Raw genomic sequence first — 11,617 nt, forward strand, 5'->3', positions numbered from 1 at the left:
ATTGTAATAGTATGTTAATGAAACTTTTGCCTAAGAGGACTTAAGTCTAGCGGTAAAACACAACTCATGATGTGTGAGTTAGGTGCGTGTCATGGATTGAATCATGCCACAGACAAAATTTTGATAGTTTAATAGGAAAAATATAGAAGGACAAGCCTATCTTCCGCTGTATTTCAAATCTTACGCCACAGGCACACGAAGAATTCTCGTTGTTTTGAGTTCATTGTCGCACTTATGGAACTTTACTGTTGGAGAGAAGTATATCATTTTATTAATATGAATGTTTATTTATACAAGAGAGAAACATCAGACAAGAATCAACTAATAAAGAATTGTGATCTTTTCCTAATCATAATAGAAACTAAAACACTGATGGAGATACTAAGAGATACTAAGATATGGAAGATCAATCAAGATATCTTAGTATCAATCAAGAGATATCACTAATATGCCGCGCAAGATGGTAGATCGGTCCGATATGTCAATCTTGGACCTTAGTGCTTCGAATGGACCTTTTGGTAGCTGCTTGGTAAGCAGATCAGCTAGTTGGTCTCGAGATGAACCATGAGAAACATGCAAGAGGCCTCGTTGACAGAGATTTCGAACAAAATAATAGTCAATCTCGATGTGCTTCATTTTGAAATGAAAAACTGGTTTAGCGCACACATAAGTCGCACCAAGATTGTCACAATAGACAACTGGTGGTTCCTTGAAAAAGAGAGATAACTCTTGAAGCAGATTACGAACACAACAAATTTCAGCTGAAGCTGAAGCAATAGCACGATACTCAGCTTCTGTGGACGAGCGAGCAACAACTCTTTGCTTCTTGGAACTCCATGAAATTGGATTGGAGCCTAAAAACACAAAGTATGTTGTAGTAGAGGAGAGATCTTCGTGATTACCTGCCCAGTCTGAGTCGGAGAAGGCATGCAGATTTAGTGACTTGCCTTTTTGAAGAAACAGACCATTAGTAGACGTGCCAGCAAGATAGCGAAGAACTCGTTTAACCATAGCCCAATGTGTAGTTGTTGGAGCACTTGTAAACTGAGACAATTTGCTTACAACAAAGGCAACATTTGGTCTGGTAAGTTGAAGATATTGTAAAGTTCCAACTATAGTCTGAAATTCTTTAGGATCCTCAAATAAAGATCCATCACTACTAATGGGACAAGATCCGCTTGCCATTGGCGTGCGCATGGGATTAGCTTCAACTATGTTGGCTCTGTCTAAAATCTCATAAATATATTTCTGCTGACTCAAGAAAATGCCAGAAGGTGAGCGAATAACAGAGAAATGATTAGCAAGACACCCAAGGAAATGTTCCACCGACTTTTGATGATTGCCCGTGATAATTAAATCATCAACATAGACAATGCGATAGAGCATAACTCCAGATTTAGCATATATAAATAAGAAGTGATTCGACTGAGAGTGGAAAAATCCATATGAAACAAGATAGGATTTGAGTTCCTCATACCATGCTCGTGGAGCCTGTTTAAGCCCATAAATTGCTTTGTGAAGTCGACAAACATGAGTGGGATATGTCTCATTCACAAAACCAGGAGGTTGGTTAAGACATATATACCTCTTCAGTTAGAGTCCCGTGCAAGAAGGCGTTGTTAACATCTAATTGACGAAGTGGCCAATCAAATGAAGCAGCCAGTGAGAGAATAACACGCACTGTGGTATGCTTTGCTACTGGAGAATATGTTTCACCATAATCAACACATGGACGTTGCAAGAAGCCTTTAGCAAAAAGTCGATTTTTATAGCGGCTAATACTTCCATCAGAATTATATTTAACTCGAAAAACCCACTTAGACCCGATGGGTTTAGCTTGAGGATCTGCTGGTACAAGAGACCATGTGTCTTAGCCCTTAAGAGATGATAATTCGTCATTCACGGCAGTACGCCATTTAGGATTTTTTAATGCTTGGCACACTCCTAAGTGTTAGGTGTGGAATTGGCCAAACAAGTCAATTCTTTTGTTCACATTGTCGTGATGTAAGCGCTTACCTCATAATAGTCGTGATGTAAGCGCTTACCTCATCATAGGAAATTCATTCCTATAAATAGGTAGCTTATGGTTCATTTGTAAGATATCATCAAGATCATTTGCTAAACACATCCCAAAGAGAGAAAAATCTAAGAGAAATACTCTTAGTGAAAGGCCTAAGTAAGAGAAGGTCTTTGAGAGAATTTTCTGTGGTAAAATTCTTGAGTGTAATTGGGATTGGGGTTGTGAGGTTGAGTGTTGTAAACACTTGTAATATTTCTTCTTTAATAAGATCTGCAGCAGCAACGTGGACGTAGCTCTCATATTGAGGGTGAACCACTATAAATCTGTGTGTGCTATTTATTCTTCGCTTACATCACGGCGTAAGTAGGTTCTGTCTAAGGAGGTTGGTATTTAAGTGGTCCAGCTGTGACCCTCCAATCTTTCCTGGAAACCTGCTTACAAAGGTCGGATTTGGGATTCAAATCCTAATAACTGGTATCAGAGCAACAGGTTGTGTTGTGATTTAGAAACGATGGGAGGCGAAGATGGTACGACGCACGGCATCGGTAAATTCGATGGTACAGACTTTGCGTTCTGGAGAATGCAAATTGAAGATTATTTATATGGCAGAAAGCTTCATGAACCTCTGAGTCCGAAACCATAGGAGATGAAGCAAGCAGATTGGAATCTCGTCGACAGACAAGTTCTGGGAGTCATTCGGCTGACGTTGTCAAAGAACGTTGCTCACAATGTGGCAAAGGAGAAGACCACTGCAGATATGATGAAGGTATTGTCTGACATGTATGAGAAACCTTCGGCAAATAATAAGGTATTTCTCATGAAGAAACTATTTCATCTAAAGATGATGGAAAATGCTCATGTTGCTGCACACATAAATGAATTCAATACCATTGTAAATCAATTGTCATCGGTAAAAATTGATTTCGATGATGAAGTACAAGCTCTAATTTTGTTGGCATCCCTACCAAATAGTTGGGAGCCAATGAGAGCATCGGTTAGTAATTCTGTCGGCAGTGACAAACTAAAGTTCAACGATGTTAGGGATCGTATCCTTGCTGAGGAGGTGCGCAGGACAGATTCGGGAGAGGCATCGACGAGTTCTGCTTTTAATGTTGAAAACAGAAGCAGAAATTATGACAGAAACTACAACCGAAATAGGGGCAGATCGAAGTCAAGGAATGGCAGGGGTCAATCCAGACCAGGACGAACATTTGATTGTTGGAACTGTGGAAAACCAGGTCACTTCAAGAAGAACTGCAGGGCGCCAAAGAAGGAGGACAACAAGGGGGCTGGAATCAACGCTGCTACGGAAGACATTGGCGATGCGTTGTTGCTATCGGTTAACAGCCCGATAGACTCTTGGGTGCTTGACTCAGGAGCGTCCTTTCATACCACCCCACATCATGATATAATGACAAACTACGTGGCTGAGAATCTCGGCAAAGTTTATTTAGCCGATGGAGAGCCGCTAGACGTTGTTGGCACGGGAGACATTAATTTGAAGATGTCAAATGGATCCTCGTGGAAGATTACAAAAGTTAGACATGTTCCAAAGCTGATGCGAAACCTGATCTCAGTAGGTCATCTTGATGATGAGGGATATGATCTCAACTTTGGTAATGGGTCTTGGAAGGTGGCGAAAGGTGCTATGGTAGTTGGCCGAGGAAAGAAGATTGGCACTCTCTACATGACGGATAGCTGTCGTGATACTGTTGCTGTGGTTGACAACACAAAGAAGACAGATTTGTGGCATTGTCGGCTTGGGCATATCAGCCAGAAGGGGATGAAGCTGTTGGTGACAAATGGCTTAATTCCGGAGCTGAAGACGGTGGACCTTCATACGTGTGAGAGCTGCATTCTCGGAAAACAAAAGCGAGTAAGCTTCTCAAGTGCAGGCAGAGAGTTGAAGGTCGAAAAGCTGGAATTGGTGCACACAGACGTGTGGGGACCTACCACTGTACCCTCCCTTGGAGGATCACACTACTACGTGACCTTCATTGATGATTCAACCAGGAAGGTATGGGTTTATTTTATGAAAAATAAATCCGATGTGTTTAGTGTATTCAAAAGATGGAAAGCCATGGTCGAGAATGAAACAAACCTCAAGTTGAAGTGTTTGAGGTCCGACAACGGCGGAGAATACACTGATGGTGATTTCAAACGGTACTGTGCCGATAATGGGATCAAGATGATGAAGACTATTCCTGGAACGCCGCAACAGAATGGAGTAGCCGAAAGAATGAACCGAACGTTGAACGAGCGTGCTCGGAGTATGAGAATACACTCTGGACTGCCCAAGACATTCTGGGCAGATGCAGTCAATACCGCGGCCTTCTTAATTAACCGAGGACCGTCAGTTCCCTTGGATTTCAGAATTCCAGAAGAAGTCTGGAGTGGCAAGAAGGTAAATCTTTCATTTCTGAAAGTGTTCGGTTGCTTATCATATGTTCATAATGATGATACGGCTAGAAGCAAGCTTGATCCAAAATCAAAGAAGTGTTACTTTATTGGCTATGGTGACACCGAGCTTGGGTACCGATTTTGGGATGAACAAAATCGGAAGATCATCCGAAGCAGGAATGTTGTCTTTCGAAGAGGTATTGTACAAAGACAAGCTGCAAAAGAATTCAGAATGTCAGGACAAGGAATCGGAAATAGTCGATTTGAGGGACTTTCCGGCACCTGAGCCGCAGCCAGGTACAGCCGAGGCAGAGGAACAAACAATCCGAGAAGGTGCTAATGAAAGTGCTGATTCTGAAACAAATGAACAGACGCCAATCACAGAGCTGCGTAGATCATCCAGGATCAGGAAGCCGCTTCACAGGTACTCTCCATCCCTCAACTACATTCTACTCACTGATAGAGGGGAGCCGGAATGTTATGAAGAAGCAATGCAAGTCGATGAATCGACTAAGTGGGAGCTGGCAATGAAGGATGAAATGGATTCACTATCGGCAAATCATACATGGGAATTATCCGAGTTGCCAAAGGATAAAAAGGCATTGCAAAACAAATGGGTTTATCGGATAAAGGAAGAACCCAATGGAAGCAAGCGTTATAAAGCAAGGCTGGTTGCAAAGGGATTTCAACAGAAAGAAGGCATTGACTATACGGAGATCTTCTCTCCCGTAGTCAAGATGGTGACTATCAGAACTGTTCTTGGGCTGGTAGCAAAGGAAAATCTACATCTGCAACAGATGGACGTGAAAACTGCATTTCTTCACGGTGATCTAGACGAGGAAATCTACATACTACAGCCGGAGGGATTCAAAATCAAAGAAAAGGAGAATCTGGTGTGCAAACTTCAAAAGAGTCTGTACGGACTAAAACAGGCTCCAAGACAGTGGTATTTAAAGTTTGACAGCTTTATGAAGAAAGCTGATTTTTCAAGGTGCGAGGCAGATCACTGCTGTTACTTCAAAAAATTTGAAGACTCGTACATGATACTGCTACTCTATGTCGACGACATGCTAATCGTAGGAGCAAACCTACAGGAGATTGATCGGTTGAAAAAAGGGTTATCGGAAGAGTTTGCAATGAAGGATTTGGGAGCTGCAAAGCAAATCCTTGGGATGAGAATCGACCGAAGCAAGGAGGGCATCAAACTCTCACAAGAAGAATATGTGAGGAAAGTTATCAAAAGGTTTAACATGCATGATGCCAAGCCAGTCACACTCCCTTGGCTGGACACTTTCGGTTGTCAAAGGATCAGTCGCCGACAACCGAGGATGAGAAGAAGCAGATGGACAAGATACCTTATGCATCTGCAATCGGTAGTCTTATGTATGCAATGATATGTACAAGGCCAGACATTGCACATGCAGTGGGAGTTGTCAGCCGATTTATGAGCAATCCGGGAAAGCAACACTGGGAGGCTGTGAAGTGGATATTCAGATATCTGAAAGGCAGCTCGAGTTCAGCTCTGTATTTCCGAAAATTAAAAACAGGATTGCAAGGGTATGTTGATGCTGACAACAGTGGTGATATTGATAGCAGAAAGAGCACATCCGGGTATGTTTACACCTTCGGAGGTACTGCAATCTCTTGGGTTTCCAAGTTGCAAAAGATAGTAGCTCTCTCTAGTTGTGAGGCTGAGTACGTTGCTGTGACGGAGGCCACAAAGGAAATGATGTGGCTACAATCTTTTCTGCGGGAATTGGATCAGCACCACAAGGGAAGTATGCTAAATTGTGATAGCCAAAGCGCCATTCATTTGGCAAAGAACCCGGTTTACCATGCTCGAACGAAGCACATACAACTCCGGTACCATTTCATTAGATCAGCTTTGGAAGATGGAGCGCTAGTGCTTGAGAAGATCGCAGGGAGTCAGAATCCAGCAGACATGCTGACAAAGGCAGTGACGATAGACAAACTGAAGCTATGCTCAACTTCAGTTGGCCTGCACGAAGTATGAAAGTAGGAAAGAGCTGCTGCATCGATCAAAGTGTGAAGACAAATTAAAATTAGTCTTCAAGTGGGAGATTTGTTAGGTGTGGAATTGGCCAAACAAGTCAATTCTTTTGTTCACATAGTCGTGATGTAAGCGCTTACCTCATAATAGTCGTGATGTAAGCGCTTACCTCATCATAGGAAATTCATTCCTATAAATAGGTAGCTTATGGTTCATTTGTAAGATATCATCAAGATCATTTGCTAAACACATCCCAAAGAGAGAGAAAAATCTAAGAGAAATACTCTTAGTGAAAGGCCTAAGTAAGAGAAGGTCTTTGAGAGAATTTTTTGTGGTAAAATTCTTGAGTGTAATTGGGATTGGGGTTGTGAGGTTGAGTGTTGTAAACACTTGTAATATTTCTTCTTTAATAAGATCTGCAGCAGCAACGTGGACGTAGCTCTCATATTGAGGGTGAACCACTATAAATCTGTGTGTGCTATTTATTCTTCGCTTACATCACGGCGTAAGTAGGTTCTGTCTAAGGAGGTTGGTATTTAAGTGGTCCAGCTGTGACCCTCCAATCTTTCCTGGAAACCTGCTTACAAAGGTCGGATTTGGGATTCAAATCCTAACACTAAGCTCAATAGGTTTGGGTATTGAACTGGAAGAAACAACAGACCTTGTAGGTTTGGGCTTAGGCAAAGTTTTGGTATTGGTAGTTGAGGAAGTGGCTGGCAATTTTGAAGGTTGTGCAACAGTGGATGATTCAACTGTAGAAGCTAGAGTAGCATTGAGACAAAGTCTTTGAATTGGCTTACTTATATTGTTTGGAACATGTAACCATGGGATGATTTGGTATAGGGGAAGAAGAAGGAATAGTGGAAGTGGAAGGGGTTGGTACTGATAAAGAGGATGAGGAAGAAGAAGTAGCAGAAGATGTATCTGGAAAAGACGCAATAGAATTCTCAGGCTTGTCTGATGAAGAGCGATTGCTGCTGGAGGCCTCATGAGAGGTACTTCCTGAATCCGATATTGTAGATATCACATGAGAGGAGTTATCAGATGGATTTGATGTAAAAGGAATAGTATAATGAGAGGGAACCCATATATTAACAGTGTTAGATTCAAGTCGATTGGCCTTAATTTTCATAGATGAGTATGGAAAACGACGCTCCACAAAGTCCACGTGCCTAGAGACATACAACCTAGACTTCACAGGATCAAAACAAAGATAAGCATTTTGATTCGGTGAGTAGCCAAGAAAAAGACATGGGCTGGAACGAGGTTGCAATTTATTTTGATTATAAGGCCTTAACCATAGGTAACATAAACAACCAAAGTCCTGAAGCTTGGTATAGTTTGATAATTTTCCATACAGTCGTAAATAGGGAGATTGATTCTCAAAAATTCTGGTAGGTAAGCGATTAATCAGGTAGGCTGCGGTAGTAAAGGCATATGACCAAAATTTTAGAGGGAGACTCACATTATGCAATAGGGTGATACCTGTTTCAACAATATGGCGATGACAACGTTCGGTGGTTGCATTGTGTTCAGGGGTATGTGGAGGAGTGAGAAGATGAGAAATCCCATTGTTTCCAAAGAAGGACCGGAGATGGATGAATTCACCACCATTTTCAGAATAAAAGGAGATGATGGGTTTTTGAAAGAGCTTTTCTACAACTTTCTTAAATTTGGGAAAGATAATGGATACATCAGATTTTGTATTATGGGAAAGAACCAGATATATCTCTATAATGATCAACAAATATTAAATAATATTGAAAGCCATCTATTTAAATTTCTAGCGAAGGACCCCAAACATCCGAATAAATATATTCCAAAGGAGCAATACTCTTTATTGTAGAGTTGTAGAAAGGAAACTTATGCATTTTACTGCATTTACGTGAATTGCAAAAGAAAGATTTTTCTAAAGAGGATGAAATAGCTAAAAGCTTAAAAACTTGCCGAAGAGTGGCTGAGGACGGGTGACCAAGACGTCGATGCCAATTGGAAGTAGTTCTAGTAGTGGTGGTGGTGAGGGCTTGAGGAGAGATTGGCGACTGGAAAGATGAAGGCCATGGATAAACACCGTTTTCAGGTTTCCCTGCTAGTAGAGGCGCTCCCGTGCAAAGGTTCTGTTGACACCTAATTTTGACTCGACGTGCTTAAAATTAACATTTTAGGGGGCCCTGATTCGTTAAAGAGCGCGAAATATATTTTTTACACATTTTTACATTTTTTCGATAATTTATTGAGGATTATCCTTATTTTAGGAATTTTATCAATTCATTGTCATTTTTCAAGAATCATTATTTTGCACATGTACAGCGTAATACTACCATTTTTGTGCAATTAATAATTGTTTCTTAATTTTATAGCAATACATTTTCATATCTTATACATTAATATTTATATTTTTATACATACATTATTATTTATACATATACTAGTTAACTATATTTTAATACAGTCCGTCGATGTAGAGAAAATCGGAGCAATTAATTCTTCAGCACAGAGCAACAATTCGATCAAGTCAAGGTCTTGTCACTTTTTAAAAGACGACATTTGAAGTGATGGGTTGGGTTCTTCATCCAGTGATTAATAAATTTTTATACATTGGTTAAAAGGGTGAAATCTCCATTAGACAATAACCCAAAGATTAAAATGAGCATTGAGGGGATAAAGGGGTATGACTTTATATTTTTTAGACAATAGAAGAGGTTATTTTGTATTATAAAGAAAGAGAAGGGGTTATTTTTTCATGAACTCATTTTTTTTTACACACTTAAAATTTCAGATTTTTTTTGCCTTCTTCCTAAATAAAACCCTAAACATTTTCTCCCTCTCCTCACTCCTCTCTCAAACGCCGCCACCCCCTCCACGCCGGAGCTCCGAGCTCCAGTGAACTCCTACCTCATCCCCACGAACTAAACAACCCAACATCACAACGACAACACCACCTTTCCCATTTTCCTGCTCATCTCCCCATCTTCGTCTTCTTCGTTTCTCCGGCGAGGAGCTTCAAGCTCCGGTGAACCGGAGCAGCCAACGACAACCAAACACCACGCCAACAACAACATGACGCCACTGCCCCTTCCTTTCTTCCTCCATCTCCGTTCTTTTTTTTTCTTTTATCATGAATGGAGCAGCCACCACGCCACCAAACCACGACCCCGCTGCCCCACCACTTCATCTTCCCCTCTCTCAATTAACGTCGACCACCATGCCCACTGCCGCTCCGACGAACTCCATTAACGCCAACGAGCAGTCCGTTTGTCCCCTTTCCCTTGTTCTCCAAACTTCAACAACGATAACAATCCTAACCCCTTCGTCCTTTCCCGTCACTGCCTACCCGACGCCAGCGAACAACCATCAACGGGGAGGAGCATCCAGCAGCGACACTGCCTTCCTCCATGAAACCCATCTCCGACGAAACACCACGACGACGACGAATCCCTCTATTTTGCTGCTTCTCGCCCGCTGTTACTTCTGCATTGTGCGTATTTGTATATATTTTGCAGGTTTATAACTGTCTTGCATTTAGCGGTACTGCTCCACGCTGCTGCTGCAATTGTTGGGCTGTTTTTGAGCATTTTTCGGTGACTTCTATGTTGCCAGAGAATCTCTATCTTGCTCCTTGTTGTTGCTGATTATTGTCACTGTTTTTTGTACCTTTGCCCCGCGACCTCGGGGTTGCATTTGTTTCAATTTATATGTCGCTGCTTTGTTTTTTTTATTTGTTCACATGATGGCTTCTCTTAATTTAGTTACTGATTTTATCCGTTTCTAGAAATATCACGACAAGTCGATTTGCTGGTTGTTTCTAATGATTCTTAACATTTCTCTTGCTAAAAATAAATGTTGGTTTGTACCCGAAGATACTACTCCGTGTGATTAATCTTTCTTGGCCACCCGAGACATGCGGATGACACTTTTACCTTTTTATCATTTTACTTAAAACTCATTTGGAAAAATACTACACCCAAATGGCCGATGAAGAAATTTCCGTCGATTTCCAAGGCCTCCCATGTACAAAAGATGAGTTTTTTATTTTAAGTTTATTCATTATTTCTTTAATTCATTTGATAGTTATTTATTCTCTTACTAACACTTTTACTAAGTGTTTATACATGTACCCGGAAATACATCCCGAAGATGACACTCGGAAGGAACCTGAAGACTTCATCGAATCACTGTTTGTATTTATTTTCCGTATTTTTTTTATAACTGTACAAAACATAAACTCATAGTATAGTGAAAACTTTATTTTTGAAATGACGGGTTGATATATTTATTTACTTGTCGCCTTGTTTGTTAAACTTAAAATTGTCATTCGCTTTAGGCAAGACTTAGGCCGTCAATACTTTCATAACTAGATTAAATTGACTTGGTATAAATACTTTGTTAAATAAATTCACACTTGACGATTAGGCAAAAATACTGGTCCATCCTTTATTTTATATTCTTTATACACTCTCAATACAACTTACATTTTATATTATTTTGTGTACACTAATACATATTTTAATTAAGTTAAATCCACATTTTGACGCTAGGAAAATATTAAGTCGTTCATTTACAAATCTTTTATTCTTTAAAGGCATTACACATTTTCACTCATTTTTTATCCACAATTCCTTATACTTATTTTTTACCAATACTTTTTACAATTATTTTGTTCCTTATTCTTTTGATAGGATATCCATTAAACAAACAATCTTTTTAACTAAACGGCAGAAACAAGTCAAATAAACTTCACTTTTCTGAATAATTCCGTTATATAAAATCTTTACACCAATGAATATTTGTAAATTATTTTTACATTCTTTATGCACTAATATACGTAGTTATACAATTCTTTATACATTTTAGGTTTGACGTACACTCTTTTACACTTGAAATATGTTCTTTATATGTTTAATATACATGCATTCTTTTAATATACATAGACGCACATTCTTATATCCTTGATATATTTATTTTTACATAGTCTTACATTTTTTTTATATATTCTTAATATAGCGATACATTCTTTACACTAACATATATATACACTCTTTGTACTAACAAATATACTTTTATACTTACGAGGTACATTCTCTTTATACTCTTTTATATATTCTTTTTCACTATACATTCTTTATGAATACTTGATACTTGATATAAATTTATTTTTATACACTGTATATAGTTAGTATATTATC

The sequence above is a fragment of the Lycium barbarum genome, chromosome 4 (assembly GCF_019175385.1).
Source record: "Lycium barbarum isolate Lr01 chromosome 4, ASM1917538v2, whole genome shotgun sequence".
NCBI classification, from domain to species: domain Eukaryota; kingdom Viridiplantae; phylum Streptophyta; class Magnoliopsida; order Solanales; family Solanaceae; genus Lycium; species Lycium barbarum.